This window comes from Macaca fascicularis, chromosome 11 (assembly GCF_037993035.2).
Source record: "Macaca fascicularis isolate 582-1 chromosome 11, T2T-MFA8v1.1".
Classification (NCBI taxonomy): Eukaryota; Metazoa; Chordata; class Mammalia; order Primates; family Cercopithecidae; genus Macaca; species Macaca fascicularis.
Genome location: NC_088385.1, coordinates 93,672,365 through 93,692,133, shown reverse-complemented (window position 1 = coordinate 93,692,133; position 19,769 = coordinate 93,672,365). Strand labels below are relative to the sequence as shown.

Sequence of the window (19,769 nt, the reverse complement as noted above, 5' to 3'; positions counted from 1 at the left end):
CAATTCTGTGAAGAAAGTCATTGATAGCTTGATGGGAATGGCATTGGATCTATAAATTACCTTGGGCAGTATGGCTATTTTCATGATACTGATTCTTCCTATCCATTAGCATGGAATATTCTTCCATTTATTTGTGTCCTCTTTTATTTTGTTGAGCACTATTTTGTAGCTCTCCTTGAAGAAGTCTTTCACATCCCTTATAAGTTGGATTCCTAGGTATTTTATTCTCTTTGAAGCAATTGTGAATGGGAGTTCACCCATGATTTGGTTCTCTGTTTGTCTGTTATTGGTGTATAGGAATGCTTGCGATTTTTGCACATTGATTTTGTATCCTGAGACTTTGCTGAAGTTGCTTATCAGCTGAAGGAGATTTTGGGCAAAATTGACAAATGGTATCTAATTAAACTAAAGAGCTTCTGAACAGCAAAAGAAACTACCATCGGAGTGAACAGGCAACCTATGGAATGGGAGAAAATTTTTACAATCTACCCATCTGACAAAGGGCTAATAGCCAGATTCTACAAAGAACTTAAACAAATTTTCAAGAAAAAAATCAAACAATCCCATGAAAAAGTGGGAAAAGGACATGAACAAACACTTCTCAAAAGAAGACATTCATGCAGCCAACAGACACATGAAAAAATGCTCATCATCACTGGCCATCAAAGAAATGCAAATCAAAACCACAATGAGATATCATCTCACACCAGTTAGAATGGCGATCATTAAAAAGTCAGAAAACAACAGGTGCTGGAGAGGATGTGGAAAAATAGGAACACTTTTACACTGTTGGTGGGACTGTAAACTAGTTCAACCTCTGTGGAAGACAGTGTCTTGATTCCTCAAGGATCTAGAACTAGAAATACCATTTGACCTAGCAATCCCATTACTGGGTATATACTCAAAGGATTATAAATCATGCTGCTATGAAGACACACACACATATGTTTATTGTGGCACTATTCACAATAGCAAACACTTGGAACCAACCCAAATGTCCATCAATGATAGACTGAATTAGGAAAATGTGGCACATATACACCATGGAATACTATGCAGCCATAGTATGTCCCTATAATGGATATGAACTCACGAAGCTGGAAACCATCATTCTGAGCAAATTATCGCAAGGACAGAAAACCAAACACCGCATGTTCTCACTCATAGGTGGGAATTGAACAATGAGAACGCTTGGACACAGGATGGGGAACATCACACACCGGGGCCTGTTTTGGGGCAGGGGGAATGGGGAGGGATAGCACTAGGAGAAATACCTAATTTAAATGACGAGTTAACGGGTGCAGCACACCAACATGGCACATGTATACATATGTAACAAACCTGCACGTTGTGCACATGTACCCTGGAACTTAAAGTTAAAAAAATTAAGATATGAAGGAAATACAAATATGTGTGAGAAGAGAATTCAGAAAAAGGGAACAACCAGAGCAAAGACCTTCAGGTGGTGTGTGACCTTAATGCAGTTTTGAAATTATAAAGGCAGAGTAGGCAATGACTGAGGACAAATGTTGTGGTAGATGAGGTCCATGAGGAGCAGAAAGTCAGATTATAAGTAAATTTACAGAACAAATAGAATACTCTAGCATTTACTTTGAAAAGGAAAATGGTGATCAAGTAAAGCCTTTTCAGTAGAGTGGTATTGTGATCTGTCCTAAGTTTAATCAGGGTCACTGTGACTTCTTTATAAAATAGACTAAAAAGCAAAAGAAAAAGCAAGGAAAAAACAGAGAAATAGGTAGAAGTTTATTTTAAAAATTAGATAAGAGTCAGTAATGACTTGGACTAGTGTACAAGCAAGAATAGGTGAGATATATTTTGAAAGAAGTGTTAGTAGTTTTTACTGAAGTTGTGTATGTGAGAGAAAAATAAAAGACTAATGGAAGGCACATTTTTTTTTAAACTGGGCAACTGGAAGGAAATAATTGTTATTGACTGTGTTGGTGAAGACAAAATAGGAAATTTTAGGGGTGGATGTGAAGTTCTCTGTTTTTGACTTATTAAATTTTACATAACTAGCTCATGTACTTGTGCAAGTAAGTTTGGAGCTCAAAAAGGATTAGGAGCTGGAGACATAAATTTGAAAGGCAACAGGACTGGCAAGGAATTTGTCTTCGAAACTGGATGAAATCACTTAGCAGAATCAATATAGAGATAGGGCCCAAAGATTAAATCTTGAGGTAGCTTACAATTTAGGGGTTTTCTAGATGATTTAAGAAAAAAGTAGATTGAGGAAAAGCAGTCAGCAAAATAGAAGGAAAACCAGGCCTATGTGTTATTAGGAAAGAGGCCAAGTTAAAAAAAAAAAAAAAGAAAAAAAAAGAAAAAAAAAAGATATTTTAGTTTGCTAGACTCATCAATGGTGCCAATTGCTTTCGATAGGCCAAAAAAGGTGATCACTGAAAATTGACCATCGGACTTAATACTGTAGAAACTAATCTTAACAACAAAATGAGCAGTTATGCTGGAGCTGTGGGGATAAAAATTTGATGATAGTTGGCCCAAAAGAAAATAGGAAGAAAAATATTTAAGGAATCAAGCTTAGCAGCCATTTCAATGAGTTTTACTTTGTAAATAGAAGAGAAATGAGATAATAGCTGGAAGAGAAAGTGGACAAGATAATTTGTCTTTATAAAATTTGAAGTTTTTTTTTTTTAATAAAATTGCAAGCTAACCTGATGTTGATGGGCATGATCCAGTTGATGGGCAATATTTCATGGTTCAAGAGAGAGATGGGAAAATTACTAGAGCAATGCCCATGAGAAGGAAAGGGATAAAGTTATGTACACAATAGAAGGACTGTATTTACTTAGGGTCTAGTCCATGCTAATAAAATAAATTAGAATATTCAAGTATAAATGTGGGAAAGTGGATGTGAAGGGACAGTTTGTAGAATTTGTCTTTTAAATGATTTTCTCTCTTCTGTGAAGTAGAGTGGTCACAGCAGAGAGTGGATAATTTTGAGGCAAGAGGCCATAGTACAAAAGAGTTCTTATAGGTACAGTAAAAAAGTGAATGAACTAGAATAATACAATGTGAGTTAGTGCCCGTGATCTTATAGTAGAGTCAGTCCCGGTTGTTTGGTTTTCCCTGCAGGCTTGTTCACTGGTGGAGGTGCGGATGAATAGTATGTGGAGAACAGTTTTCAATCATGGTTGGGGTGATTTAGTTAATATACTATACAAACATGATAGGAAACAATGTTGCATTAAGGAAGTGATTTTATAGTGATTAGCAATAAAATTTAAGCCGGATAATAAGGGAAGTATGAATGTTAGATGAGGAAGGAGACATAAAGAAAAGTGGTACGGGTTCAGTGGCTTCAAAAGATTCTTGGAGTTTGGTTCTAAGAGGGACTGAGCTGAAAAAATAGAAAATGATAAGACATGTTTGAAATTGGGTGTTAGGATAATAGTAATTGTTAGTAAGCCAACGGTGTGGCTTACTGTAAAGTCATGGGTATGATGACAGAAGTTAGGTTTGGAGTTAAAATGGGGACCAAGATGATTGAGAAGAAAAATGGAGAAGTTAGATCTTGAACTTTGAATTCATTACCATAGAAGTAGTTTTGGAGAGAGTTACAATAAGTCAAGGGCTAAGATTATCAAAGAACAAAGCAAGGAGACTTTTGATGACAGCAACAGAGAGAGGCTTTTTTATAGAAAAGGTAAAGATAATTGTATGAATATCTCTTCAGGGTGATGAATACAAAAAGACACTTACTCCACTTTGGGTAGAAACATATAAAGTATGCAGAAGAAAGGTTATCATTGGAAAACAACCAGGTTTAAGTTAGAGCAAGTCAGTGTGACAGACATTCAAGGAAGAGATTAAGGATGTAGTTGATTTTGCTAATAACTGAACTTAAGAGAAAAACATGTAGGTGGTGGGAGGATGAACAGTCAGTTTCAGAAGAGATCTTGGAGTAGGATGAGATTTCAAAGATTATATGATCTAATCTTTTGTATCTCAAGATACAAAATAACTTCTTTGCGATATAACTAATATTTTGTCTTTATTTGAATATATTTCCTGTGACTGCCTTCTTACAAGGCAGCCCATTCAAAGAAATGACACATTTTTCCATGTTTACAAATACTTCCATTGACCCCAAAATGAAACAGAAATCTATCTATCACAGATTCTTCATGATTATGATTCTCCCTTGCTTCCTTGCACTCCTCCCAGGCAATTATTTCTGCTCAGCTTTAACCATCAGATTTGAACTGTCTGGCTTCCGTGCCTACCTCCCCCTTTCCTTTCTGATGTGTAGTGTTTACAAATTTTCCAGTTACTTCTTTTAATTCATTGATGGTTTCATCAACTGAAATCATCACCTTAACAGCTACCATCATCACAAACAATTTCTACAAGGAGAGGCCCAACTCACTGAACCTCTCTCAGGATTAGTCATCTCCCTAACACTTTCACACTCTTTCTTCACACACAGCTTCTCTTCATTTTTGCATAATATTTACTATTACTGTGTTTAAAATATTCTTGACTTCCTTGTTCTAATCTCACATTCATCAGGCAAGATGGAAACCCTGGATAAAATCCCTGAATAGCAAAGCATCCTCCAGTAGATTGGATTCTCTATAGTTCATGTTCAGCAATCTCAATCTCAATCGGTCTTTCCAAAATACACACGAAAAAATCATGTTTCTTCAGCAAGTTTATTCGACCAAGATCCACAATTAAATAACATCTTATACACACTATTTAAATGTTTTCCTACTCCTTTCCTCCCTCTATTAATCTCAGTAGATTATTTCACTTCTTAACCAGAACAAATACAGCAGATGGTAACCACATACTCTTTTTGCTACCATATGTAAGAACTGACCTGCTGCCTCTCTGTCTCATCAGGTCAGGCTACTGTATAATAAAATACTACATATTTAGTGACTTCAACAACAATCATTTATTTCTCACAATTCCAGGACTGGAAAGTCCAAGATCAAGGCTCTGACAGATCTGGTTTGTGGTGAGGGCACTCTTCCTGATTTGCAGATGACGGTCTTCTTTTGTATCCTCATGTGGTACAGGGCAGAGAGAGGGGAAGCAAACTCTCTTGGGTCTCTTTGTATGGGGGTTATTAATCTTACTCTAGTGGGCACCACCTGATGACATAATTACTTATCAAAGGCTCTAGGGCTTAGGATTTCTCTACATGAATTTTGAGAGGAGGCACAAATATTTAGCTCATACTATGCCCCTTTCCATTACAATGAAGGACACACTGCTCCAATTCAAGTTCAGCCCCTGCACATACATTCCCCTCTACTCCCATTGTTTTTAGCTGTTTTTGTTCCTGAGTCTTCAACATCTTAATTTCTGTCACTGTCTCCTTCTGATCAAATATGATCTCGTATCCCTAATCTTAAATAAAACGTAGCATGCTTTGTCTTGACCTCATATCTCTTGTTAGCTATTATTTTTGTCTTTTTATTTCAATCTCCCTTCATAACTAGCTTTTAATAATAGGTTTTATTTTCTTTTTTATAAATGCAACTTAAACTTTCTCAACTTTCATTTAATTTTGCCACACTAGAGTTCTGATTCTATGTCACCAATTATTAATTTGTTGCCAGATCCTACATATTCCCATCCTACCTTAGCTGTCAGCAGTATTTTACAGAATTGACCACAACATTTTTCTTGAGAGACTAGCCTCTTGATCTCCACGTGTAGTGGATACATATTTCGTAAAATTCAAGTGAACACAATATGTAATTCTCTTTATTTTAATTTCATTAGATTTTTCATAACCAGAATTGTCTTCTAACTGCATTCCCATTTTGCTTGGAGGCAGAAAAAATTAACTGAATCAATTCCAAGTAAATTCAAAGGCTTTAAAGATTTCTCAGGTATTTCGGGTTTTAATTCAGTAAAATCAAAATTGTCTCCCCCCTTTCTTCCTTGCTTTTTGGATTGGTTTAACTTCTGGAAAGTTCATACGGTACAATTATATTAGATGGTGTGGCATCTGGGAATCAGCCTTCTATTGTCCTATACTGACATCTATTGCGATGTACAATCATGTCTCACATACCCACTACATTGGCATCTCTTGAGGTTTCTGTATTTCCACCTGGTTTCTTGACATACGTTTTATACTACTCTTTGTTATAATGTCTTCTTATCACAACCACAGACCATTTCAACATCTGCTTGCTTTCTCTCAGCCACATTTTTTTCCTCTCTCTCTTGTTACTCCGGGATCATAGGATACTTGGTATGGCTGCCTTGTGCCTTCCCCTTCTTTAGCAACAAAAATACATCTTAACCCTTTTCATTGGGTTATAGGGGAATTCTAAAAGCATAATTCTTTACACTGTTCCAAAAATAATTAAGGGCAAATGCGTTATTTTTAGATTTCCAAACTATTCTGTGGGTTCTGTCAAAATCTCATGTACTTCTCAATGATAGCAGAAAATACGATGAAAAGGCCCTCTTCTTAGATCCCATCAGCTTTTAAATATTGCTCTCTAATGCATTTTTCAACCTTTCTCTATACTGGATAGAGTAATTATCCTTTAGTGATAATGAGACGGAAAGAGTGATTTAATTTTTCATTCTTCCAAATTTTTGTCTATTATGTCAGTAACAGAGCTTTTACTAAAATGAAAAAAAAAAACAAACAAACAAGAGTGTTCACATCTCTGCTCTGTACTTTCACTTAATTACAGCTGGCTGCGCTGGGGGAAAAGGATCACATATTAAAAATTAAACTATTTGATGACAATTAGTGGGAGAAACTTACCTTTCTGCAGTACGGCAGAATGGTTAATCTCCTCATCTTTTTTTTTTCCCCCCTGGAGAAAATAAACAAAACATAAATGCTGAATATGTTAAAACAGGGGTCTCCAAACCCTGGGCCACAGATCAATACCAGTCCATGGCCTGTTAGGAACCAGGCCACTCAACAGGACCTGAGTGGCCAGAGAGCAAGATAAACTTTATCTGTATTTACAGCTGCTCCCCATCAGTGCATTACCACCTGAGCCCCGCCTCCTGTGAGATCAGCCTTGGCATTAGATTCTCTTAGGAGTCCGAACTCTTGTGAACTGCACATGCAAGCGATATAGGTTGCAAACGCCTTATGAGAATCTAATGCCTGATGATCTGTCACTGTCTCCCATCACCCCCAGATGGGACTATCTAGTGGCAGGAAAAGAAGCTCAGGGCTCCCAGTGATTCTACATTATGGTGAGTTACATAATTATTTCATTATGTATTACAATGTAATAATAATAGAAAGAAAGTGTGCAGCAAATGTAACTCACTTGAAACATCCTGAAACCATATGCCTCCACCCCTGGTCTGTGAAAAAATTGTTTTCCACGAAACCAGTCCCTGCTGCCAAAAAGGTTGGGTACTGTCGTAGTAAAATATTCAAATGCATTGATGAACTAAATAGAAAATAAAAAGTATTACAAGACATAATTAAATTAAAGGATAAAATGAAAGTGACAAGCAGATTGCTGATACTGGTTTCCACCTTGAAAGCCATAGCACATTCTAGTAAACTTGAGTTTTTGTTTTCATAGATTTTCAAAGCAGAGGGTAAAGGGAGAAAGTGTCCAGTGGTGATTGAAAACAGAAAATCAAAAACATAATCCCAGCATAAACCTGGGCTCTCTAAATGGCCTAGACCCTCCGTGTAAGTGTAAAACAGGAATAAATGTCCACTCATTCAGGGTTTTATAAGGAGCTATACCTATCTTGACTTCTAGTCCTAAATGAAGGGGAAAAAATAATGCTTCTAGCTAAAAAAAACAGCCTTTATGTTGGATGGCAGCCTGAATTTCCTCAAATTGTGTGATGTGAAAACTTTAATGCAATACTACAGTTTAAAGTGCATCTGGGTTGGTATAGCCCCCAGGCACCTAGCAGAAACAATTGCAATTATTTTTCCCAAAAGAACTTGTCTTCAGTCACCACAAGCAATTATCACAAGCAAAAATTTAGAAATATAAATTTGTACTAACAAAAAATCACAAAATACCTAAGGAAATAAAGTGCCACAAGCTGGAGCCTCCAAATATGGGAACAGAATAACATAACTAAAAAGCAAATATACTTCACAGGTTACAACAATAAACAAAGGTACTGGAAAAATATAAGAAAAGAGCAAAAGAATTTTAAAGAGACTAAGATGATTCAACAAAAGACTCAAGAGAATGGCTTGATATTGAAAATTACTATTTTAGGTCAGTGTCCCTGGAAATAGACTCTTAAATATGGATTAACATGCAAGAAATTTATTTGGGTATATTATCAGAGAAAACCACCATGAAGGGAGTAAGAAAAGCTGGATTGGGCAGAAGGCAAGGGAGATGCAATTGCAATAGAATCTTCAGTTGATAATATCATAAGCTCTGAAGTTAATCACTCCTAAAACTACTACTAAAAACCAGACATATTTTTAGTGTCTCTATTATACAGAACAGCTACCACCCCACAGACTGAATACAATAATTACAAGGGAAACATGAGATAACAGGCTTAAAATTTCTTTAAGAATTCTAAAAGTTCTATACAAATGGGTTATTTTGACATCTACACAGGAATCAAAAGAACAGCCACTGGAATCAGATAATCTTACTTCACTGCTGCCTTTGACACTCACTAGCTAGTTGACCAAAAGCAAATTACTGTCTCTCTGTGACCAGTTTTTTCATGTCTAGAGTGGCATTAATGATAGCTGCTTCATAGAAGTACTGTGGAGGATTAAATAAAGTGAACACATCTGAAGAGTAAGCACAACATCTATTATATAACAATAGTTTGTTAATAGCTGTTATAATAAAAATATTTTTTAAATGGGAGAGGAAGATCATAATCCTTAATTTAGATTCTGCCTTAAATTGTCTTATATTTACTTTGATATCCTCTTTAACCCACAGTCATGTGCAGAACTTAATTCCTACTCCAAAAACACAACAGTATTTTACTGGAAATTTACGTTTAATGATATCTATGAATTATGCAATAGCAGGAGATCCTTGGCTCTTTTTCTGGCTCTTTGTATGAATTTATGGTATTCAAAATTGCTCATCTGATCTTTTTATGTCAATATATCGCATGTTTAGACAGAGACACTATTTCTGGGGTATTTTAGAATACGTTCAAGCTGATTCCTTTTATCCTACAAATACACTGACAAAACAACAGCTTATAGCGTTGAGATTTGTATTGGCAGAAGCATTTGCTGTTAATCAAATAACTCTGTAGCATATTTGTACATGTTTTTTCATCTGTGCCTTGAAAAAGATGATATGACTTTATCCCTGTTTTTCCTTTTTATTTCCTACCCTTAGAACAAATCGAGGTGCAGTTTCTTAATTTGATAAATTCCCTTTTCTCTGGCCCTTTGAAAACAGTAAAATTACTGCTAACTTTAATCTATCAAGTAGCAGTTGGCATAAACATTATATGGAATCCGATCTACAAGCTGATTTCTTTACAGTGATAAACAAATACTTTGTTTTATTTATGTTTGACCAGATTTATTCGGTTCTTCTTTAATGAAAATCTAGGGCTATTTGGCTCCTACGATAAGCTGTCAAGAAGAAAAATCCCTGCTGTAATGTCAATTTGCGATGCTTGTGGTTCAAAGGGTATTTACAGCACATGATTTATTCTTCCATCACCTAAGATTTTAAAAAGAAACTATACCATGATTAATATCAAAAAAATGAGAAGTGATTTATTTTTACAACTTTGTCTTGAACAGTATAAAGCATGTTATTTCTGATGGTGCCTATTAGGAACAAAAGCAATCGAAGTTTGTATAAACATTTTAAATCTCCCATTAAAAAGTCAACACCTTAGAAAAAACTGGAACAGATACTCTACTCCCATCTTGGGGAATGATTTCATAGATATTAGCTGAACTGTTGTACAACATTTTTTCAGGACTTTTGTTATGAGAATGTGTGCATTCTTCAAATGCATATCATCCTTTTAACACTGATTGTTTCCACAGTTATTTTTTGTTTTTATATTTAATATATATGCATATAAATTTGACAAAAATAACTTAGTTAAAATAAAAATTAAATAACATTTAAATAGCTCATAAATTTCAAATGCCCTCTCAATTTTGGTAAATAACTTATAGCAGTTCTTAGCATCAACCTAGGAAAATCTTCAGAATTAATCTCCCAGTAATTCATTCATTATTCATTATTATTCATTATTCTATTCAGAATCAAATCTTTTACACCTGCCTTCAGTGAAGGAAGTGCTTGGCTTTATTAGTTATAAAAGTTTATTTCCTTTTTTTTAATTTTTATTTTTTAAAATTTTTTGTGGATACATAGGAGGTGTATATCTTTGTGGGTTACATGAGATATTTTGATACAGGCAGGCAATGCGTAATAATCACACCAGGGTACCTGGGGTATCCATCACCTCAAGCATTTATCCTTTGTGTTACAAACAATTAAATGATACTCTTCTACTTATTTTAAATGTACAATTAAATGATTTTTGTCTATACTTACCCTGTTTTGCTAGCAAATGTAATAGCATCTATCATTGAAATTCTCATGGAACATCAATTCTCCTTACAATCTTTTATGTGTTTTCTTTTTTTATTTTTTGTATTTTATTTTATTTTATTTTATTTTATTTTATTTTATTTTATTTTATTTTATTTTATTTTATTTTTTGAGATGGAGTCTCGCTCTGTCGCCCAGGCTGGAGTGCAGTGGCCAGATCTCAGCTCGCTGCAAGCTCCCCCTCCCGGGTTTACGCCATTCTCCTGCCTCAGCCTCCTGAGTAGCTGGGACTACAGGCGCCCGCCACCTCGCCCGGCTAGTTTTTAGTATTTTTTTTTAAATTAATTTTTATTATTATACTTTAAGTTCTAGGGTACATGTGCATAACGTGCAGGTTTGTTACATATGTATACTTGTGCCATGTTGCTGTGCTGCACCCATCAACTCGTCAGCACCCATCAACTCATCATTTACATCAGGTATAACTCCCAATGCAATCCCTCCCCCCTCCCCCCTCCCCATGATAGGCCCCGGTGTGTGATGTTCCCCTTCCCGAGTCCAAATGATCTCATTGTTCAGTTCCCACCTATGAGTGAGAACATGCGGTGTTTGGTTTTCTGTTCTTGTGATAGTTTGCTAAGAATAATGGTTTCCAGCTGCATCCATGTCCCTACAAAGGACACAAACTCATCCAAAATCACTTTAGCTTTGTTATGTTTTAACTATAAAACCTTATTTATCAAGAGTTATAGTTAAGTACAGAATTATTCTATTACTAGAAAGCTACATGTGAATTAATTTATTCTTAGTCTTTTATTATAAGCATATAATCATTAAATAAGTAGATGCATTTGAATTGATATTGAAAGGCATCTAGGATATAATGCTAAGACAAAAAATAAGTTAGAAAACACTGTATTTTCATAATTATGTAGTGGTATCTATACATAGATTTGTATGCTAGACGATAATGTTAAAACACATTGGTATGTAAAAAGAAAAAAGTGTGGCATAATATGCAGCAAACTCAATAGTAGTGAGTGGGAGTATAATAAATATTCATTTCTTTTGAGACAGAGTTTCACTCTGTCACCCAGGCTGGAGGGCAGTGACGAGATCTTGGCTCACTGCAACCTCCGCCTCCTGGGTTCAAGCGATTCTCCTGCCTCAGCTTCCCAAGCAGTTGGGACTACAGGTGCTCACCACCATTCCAGGCTAATTTTTGTATTTTCATTAGAGATGAGGTTTTGCCATCTTGGCCAGGCTGGTCTCAAACCCCTGACCTCAGGTAATTCACCAGCCTCGGACTCCCAAAGTGCTGGGATTACAGGCGTGTGCCACCGCGACCAGCCAAATATTCATTTTTTACATCTTTGTATCTTACACATCTTTGTGTTTTTCTTTAATAGCCAACATTTCTACAATAAGACATGGGAAGAAGACAGGCATGTAGACTCAAATATTAATAATGAATAACTCCACAACGTAGAATTATAAATGACCTTGACTTTCTTACTTCTTGACTATATTTTAAAATCTATGTTCATAACAAGGGTTATTAATTTATGTGATACAAGGTAGAATCATTTTAGTGGATTGATATTTAAAAACTTTTCTCATTTATTGCATAAACACATCTCCTCATAGACTTTTTCTGTGGAAATATGATATTATAAATATAGTTAACTTTTATCTGAATAAAATTTATTTATCAATAAACAATCTTAATTGCATGAGCATTGTTAAATCACCAAAGTAAATCTGGTACATCACAACTAAGTTATTACTTGGCCTTCTCAAAAGCTTCTTCAGTTAAATTGCATGAGGATTGAAAATTAAGTGAGTTTTTGTTTGTTTCTTTTTTTTGTTCTGGTGGTCATATCACTACTTTTGTGTAAAGTTGTAAGTAATGGCAGTGAATAACAACATAGATCTTTTCATATATAATATTATAGAAGTACATTATAAACAATCATTTCCATATATATGAAATAATGAAAATATTAAAAAGTTTTAAAAAATATTCTGTAAGCCCTTGTTTTAGATTACTTCTTCCTTTGTTTCAATAACATGCTTTAATAATCACTCTTTCTTATGAACTATGTGAACATGTAGATTTTATTGTTTTTAAATTTTTGTATCATTAAGTATGCATACTTTATTTCCTAATAATCCTCTCAAGTGTTTTACTATTAATATCTTTTTTTTAACTTGTGGCTTTTCTTTCCCTCTTCAATCCTCTCTAGCAATATTTAAGATCTCTGATAGCTAATGGTAAATCTGAGAACATTTCCTGGATTCAAGCCAATCATAACATCTTTAAATAATATTTATATATTGCAAGCTTGCCAGCTACTTACCAGGGCATAACAAAAGATAAATATACACTCCTCTACTACCACCACTAAAAGAAGCCAAGTCAGCTGACTGCTAGTGACCTAATTTTTACATGGCTGTTTATAATTCTCATCATCATATTATAGCAATATGATTTATTAATCCTTCTGGCATTTTTCTCCTTGACAGCTTCTCAGCTGCTGTTACATTCTACTTGGATGGGTAAGTACTATATACAATTTTTAAACTGCACATCAAGTTTTATATGTCGAGACTGTATTTGCTTTAAACAGTGTCAACTAAGGTGGAATAATTTGGATTTAACAATATAAAAGATAAAAATTGTTGTCAAGGGCTCAACATAGATGAGAATGAAGATAACATACATTTGAAGATGTGATTACAATAGAGCCTTTCAATATGTTTAACTTAGGGTGGGTTAAAATATAACTCACATCTTAGTTTTTAAAGGCCATAAGATTTTACTTAAAATGGAAAATACACTTTTAAGTCCTCTGCAGACTCTTAGGTGTATTCAAATACTTCTGTACAGAAGAAATATTTTTGCTATAATATCTAAAAATTTACACCTTTGTGAATAACACCTCTACGTTTTCAAATTAATTTTAAATTGTCAATAATTAGCTATAATCACCAATACAGGTGATGTTTATTTATCTTTATATGTAACAGCTACATTTTATTTAATTACAGTAAAATTTGATTTGATGTTGCATGCATATTAAACACAAACAATAAGAACAGGGCAAAAACTATTAGAAAGGAGTATGCACATATTAACAAACACCCAATTAATAATTCACTACAGTTGTACTCTAAACAATGTTGTGTTGCTAGAATGTATGACAAAGAAAGGAGAAACATTTAGATTGTACGGTTCCCTGTGTCCAGTAAAACAAATCAACCATTTTTGCTTAATGTGAATAGACATATTTCTTCATGCCAGTGAATAAGAAGGAGTTTAGGCATATAAAATATATTAAGTAATATTGTATTGTCAACCACAGATTTACACAGCAATGTTTTTCAAATGGGCAATTTACATTTTTGGATCTCTCTTGGATCTGTTACCTGCATATTGACTTTCCAACTCTATAAATTTATGCCTTAAGTTAGAGAAACGTTTGTTGTAGGAAATAAAGATAATGTGGATTCACGTGACTTCTTTATGACCTAGTTTAAATTTTTTTTTCTTAAATGTTAAGGGGAAGATATAGCTATATTTTGGACATTATCTTGCTCAAATTTCCAATGTTTTAAACTGTCTTTTGTCAAATGATAGAGGATGTTTCTGTTGTAATTATCTGAATTTTTGAGATGAGCATTTGAAAGAGCTCCGGTTGCAATTGGAAATGATCCATAATCTGTAGACACTGAACATTCTTCTGTGAAGAATTTGAAGTGTGGTTGTGTATTTTCTCTAATATTCATATTATATTTATTTTAGAGATAAAGCAGTTAATTCCTAAAAGTCTAGGAAAAATGCAACCGTAATGCAACTTAGAATCTTTTCCACATTTGGAAAGGTTGTTTGAAAAGCCAGAATTCTTCAGCATCTTACTATAAAGTCGTAATTTGCGTCTGCCATATTTCAACCACAAATGTGACAACAGCAAGGTTGTATACAGAATAAAAAGGGGGCGCTGGGCTAGGCGTGTTGTCTCACGCCTGTAATCCTAGCACTTTGAGAGGCCAAGGCGGGCAGATTGCCTGAGCTCAGGAGTTCAAGACCAGCCTAGACAACACGGTGAAACCCTGTCTCTACTGAAACACAAAAGAAATTAGCCAGGTGAGGCAGCGTGCGCCTGAAATCCCAGATACTCAGGAGGGTGAGGCGGGGAATTGCTTGAACCCGGGAGGCGGAGGTTTCAGTGAGCCGAGATCATCCACTATACTCCCGCCTGGGTGACAGAAGAGGACTCTGTTTCTACAAAGGGGGAAAAAAAAGAAAAGAAAGAAAAAAGAAAAAAATATGGCAGGGTGCGCTGATGATTTTAGCCTCCGTATTTATCCAGTTTTTGTGTCTTTAATCTTGTCTGATCTGACTCAAAATCATTGTCACTTACACCCAAGTTGTTTAAGGATAAGGATGTGATATTCTTCACTGAGATTCAGAGAACTGGCACGTAACTAACAGATAACCAATTAAGTAACAATTGTCACACGGCTCCTTGGTCATTAAAAATTGGGGAAAAGGAGGAAAATCTGGTGTACTCTAGCTTCTAAGGAAGTCAATTCCTCAGTTTAAGTCTTTTCTTTTACAGCATATAATAAATCAAATAAAGTGCAAGGCAATTCCATGACATTCAGATATTTCGACTTTTAAAACACTATTTGTTAAGCTATTAATCACTGTGAAAGATCTTATTAAATTCGGGTGATGTTGATTATTTATTTTAAACAGACAGATAAAGTTTTATGTATTGTGTAAAACATGATGTTTCAAAGTACTTATACATTGTGAAATGGTTGAATCTAGCTAGTTAAAAAAAGCATTACCTCATATAGTTATCATTTTTGTCGTAAGAACACTTAACATCTGCTTTCAGCGCAGAAGTACAGAGTAGCATGGTGGTTACTAAAGGCTGGCCTGGTTGGGGTGCAGTGATGTTGGGAAAATGTTGGTCAAAGGATGAAAAGTTAAAGTTAGATAGGAAGAATAAGTTCAAGAGATAATGTTGATTTTTAAGCTTTCAGTAAATTAACAAATTATTTATGTTGACATTATAACATGACATTTCACCAATATCAAAGACTATCTTTCATACGTAGCACATCTTATTTTCCTTTTGAACATCACATGAATAAACTAATATGTCACTCCAGCTACTGCATGTATTATGTAGAAGCTCAGGTAGTTATTAATAGTTATTTTTAGTGGAAAAAATATAATAATCAAGCTATACATAATGCTGCTGTTTAAATCCCCCATATATTATGGTAGGCCAGAGGAGGTGGGGGTCCCAAAAGGTGGCTCTGCAAGTAATAACAACAAATTTAAAGCATTGGATGACCCGGTTTTTGAAGCACTTGTTATTGAGCAAAAATCAGTTTCAGAAAATTATTAGAGATGCCTATAATTTTATCAAAGACCAATGGCATCATTAAAGCATTACAATTTGGGGAGAAACAACAGTGCTGAGGAGGTCACTAAATAGGTGTATGCATCCTGAAGTCAAGAATTTAAAAGAATGATTGAGTGCTGGAGTGCTCATTTGCCATAAACTATTTTGAACCTCGTATCGAACAAATACATGTTCAAATTAAGGAAAAACTTTGCTTTCCTATTTTAATTGCTAGCTAAACAAGAAAAGACTTACACATGCACAATTTGCAAACACACAATTTCGGAAAACTTTTCAGAGAGGAACAATTTAATTACATGCTTTTTGCATATTTACCAATGAAACTTAAGGCAGTCGTTACATTTTATTTGTATTACAACCTCCAGATAACTGAAAAATGTTACAATAGCACTTTAACATTTTAATTGAAATATTTTAAAAATTAAACTTTTAGAAAAAATGATAAAGAAAAGGAGACTCTCTTTCAGGGGTTGACTCGTGTCACCCCAAACTCATGTATTTAGTTCCCCAATGCCGTAGAATGTAACCTTATTGGGAAATAGTGTCTTTACAGAGGTATTTGAGTTAAAATGAGGTCATAAGAATGAGCCCTTGTTCAATATAATAGGTACTTATTAAAAGGGGAAATTCGGAGATACAGACTCACACAGAGGGAAGACAATGTAAAGAAACACAGCAAGAAGATGGCCAACTATAGCCAAAGAGCCCCTGAGTCTACCAAAACCAGAAGACAGGCCTGAAACTGATCCTTTCCTGCAGCCTTCAAAGGGACATCTTGATTTCAAACTTCTGTCCTCCAGAATTGTGAGACAATAAATTTCGGATGTTTTTAGCCAATCCGTTTGTGGCACTATGTTTTGGCAGCCCTAGAAAACGAATGCATTATCTTAACAAATGTTTATTGTCTAAGATAGACATTTCATTTCCATAACATCCACAGTGGCTTAGGGAATTTATGTAGGAAGTCATACACTGTAATTATCTACTTATAGATTTCTGAGGAACAGTGATGAAACTAGCAACATTAGTTGTTTGATATTCTTTTTTATTATTATTATTATACTTTAAGTTCTAGGGTACATGTGCACAACATGCAGGTTTGTTACATATGTATACAATGTGCCATGTTGGTGTGCTGCACCTGTTAACTCGTCATTTACATTAGGTATATCTCCTAATGCTATCCCTCCCCCCTCCCCCCACCCCACGACAGGTCCCGGTGTGTGATATTCCCCACCCTGTGTCCAAGTGTTCTCATTGTTCGATTCCCACCTATGAGTGAGAACATGCTGTGTTTGGTTTCCTAGTTGTTTGATATTCTTAAAATCCAGAGTAGTAAGAGACAACGTTGGTAGTCAATTGATATAAAATTACTGAATTAATGTTGCGTGATATGGCTATCAGAGTATAAAATAGTTGTACAGATTTGAACATGAATTCAACCCCAGTATTGCACATATGTCTCTATATTCTTCTCAAGAAACACAAATAATTAGCAGGACAACACCTGGGTTTAGCATTAGAATGTGATGGATCTATATTTTCCATATGAATACCATATGCTCCCTACTAAAATATCTCAGATAATTTTATATATACCAGTTAGTAAGGACCCAGTTTCCATCCCTTTATAACCTCCAAAACCAGAATGAGGAATGGACATTTGACCTATAGTTAATTTTTGAAGTGTGTGAATAAACCAAATTAGGTCTTTTGTTTTTATTTGCTACTCCGAGGGAGCAGAGTAAAGCAATGCTGAGATATGAATAGAGATGTAGAGTCTTTTAGTAATAACGCCAATATATTCTGCTTTAACAAAAGCTCTGTTATTATTTTATGATTGACACTTGATAAATCTCTTAAAAACTATTGACTTGGCAGGATGTGTTACTTTGGGATCTCCAGGTCATTCTTTGAGGTGGTTTTCATAGTGTGCTATGTGTTCACAAAATGTATTGAGCTAGGGGAAAATAAAGCATTTATATATACGTGTGTGTGTGTGTGTGTGTGTGTGTGTGTGTGTGTGTGTGTGTGTGTGTATTTTACAATGTTTGCATGTTTACTTTTTCAGCACGTTGGTTCATTATCAAGAAAAGGTCCCACAACAGAATTATAAATTTTCAGTCTTTTGTTGGCGTCTATGGGATGGACCTCAACTTTGGATGCTTAACTGCTGTAAGGACACTGGCTCTGTTTTACTCTGTCCTTTAGGATTTTTGGAAAAAGATGCATGCTCAGAGTCTTCTCCGGCCTGTAGCAATGCTACAGTTCCCTCTTTCAGTTTGCTTCCTGCTTTCTTCCTGTCATGGACAGTTAACAATGCCTTCCCTCCTGCTGTCATCCTCATTTCTCTAGTTCTTGAGCTCACTAGTGGGAGAACAGAACCATTACTAAAAGATGACTGGAAAGTGCTAAAGTGCTCACCCAGCCATAGCATTCTTCTATTTACTGTCCTTGTTATTTATGTTGATATTTGCTTAATCTAAGTAAGATGTAAGAGTTTGACATATGGGGTGATATAGCAACACCAGGGAAATAAATATTATCCACAGTTCTATCATTGAATGGCATGAGATTAATAATACCTGGGCTAAGCATTCTACCCACATCAAATATCACAATCACAGATTTGAATATATTCCTTTAAAATGCACAGTATTAGATTTCATTGAAGCATGGCATGCTACATAAAGAGACTTAAACAATCAGGGACCCAGTTTGAACCCTCTGGCAAACCACATGTGTTCTTTTGTTCAATCTTATGTTATATAAAGCCTTATGGTCACTTTAAGGCAAAAGCAGTCCCAATTCAGTAAAACTTGAATAAATCACCCCATAGAATAATCAAATTCTGAACCTGATTTGAAATGTTTTCCTCTTCCTCAGTGGGGGACTTTGTAATGTAAGACATTACAATGATTCTTCACTCTTAATTAAATGATTCTTTGCTCTTCCCTAGTTCCCCAATCCAAACTAAACTTACTAGCCAAGATTCTTCTAAATCTATGATGAAGGTAGGGGAGAGAAGAGAGGAAAGTGGATAAGAACATTTTAAAGGTGAACACAAGCCTTCTGAGCCAGATGAATTGCTCTAGTCTACTTTTTATTTATTTATTTATTTATTTATTATGGTGCATTTCTACGGCTGTCTCAAATTTCTCAGATTCCCTCTCCCTTGGTGTAGGCAGGGCCTCTCTTAATTATGTTTCTTCTAATTAATCCTTAATGTTGACATAATGCACCTACAGTCTTAGCTAAAATCTTCAGGTCCTGCAAGGTCCTGCAAGGTCATTCTTTTTGACAAGATTCTTTTATAAATGATTACAGGCCAGTGTGCTTCCTGCTAGATCCACACATGGTGCATCACATTTTTGCACGTTTGACACAAACTGATTACTTTGCACTTGCCACCTTCTCTGTTACTCCTTTAGTTTTTCAAGCATGAGTCAATAACCATTCTACACTGGCCCCATACCCATCAGCAAACACATATCAGATTCTTGATTGGTCAAAGTTTCTCTCACCAACTTGGGATTAATTTTGCACTCAACTTTTGACGTTAGTATATAAATGGGAGAATGAGGAAGGGCAGCGTACACAACTTATCGCTCAGCGCTTTCCAAAGACATCTTCCTTAAATATTATGGCTTATTATTTTCCAACTCTCAACCACCATGTATCTTTGATATGAGTGAGAGGATTCATTTTAATTACCTTATTGAATTTCTATAAATAATCCCTCTATTTTATAATGACTAAATCCAAATTTCATTTTTAACATGCTATTGTATCATTT

At 35.1% G+C, this 19,769-nt stretch overlaps 1 protein-coding gene across 5 annotated transcripts in view; it reads left to right on the top strand.

Moving 5' to 3' along the window:
* Positions 1-19,769, top strand: part of MGAT4C (MGAT4 family member C) — a 914,262-nt gene that overhangs the window by 95,104 nt on the left and 799,389 nt on the right. For 3 of the 5 annotated variants that reach the window (XM_065524639.2, XM_045365671.3, XM_045365672.3), the window contains exon 2: positions 13,056-13,088. The exons of the other annotated variants lie outside the window; for them this stretch is intronic. The gene's annotated coding sequence lies outside the window, so the exon portion shown is untranslated. The remainder of the gene's footprint in view (positions 1-13,055; positions 13,089-19,769) is intronic. 5 annotated transcript variants of the gene reach the window in all.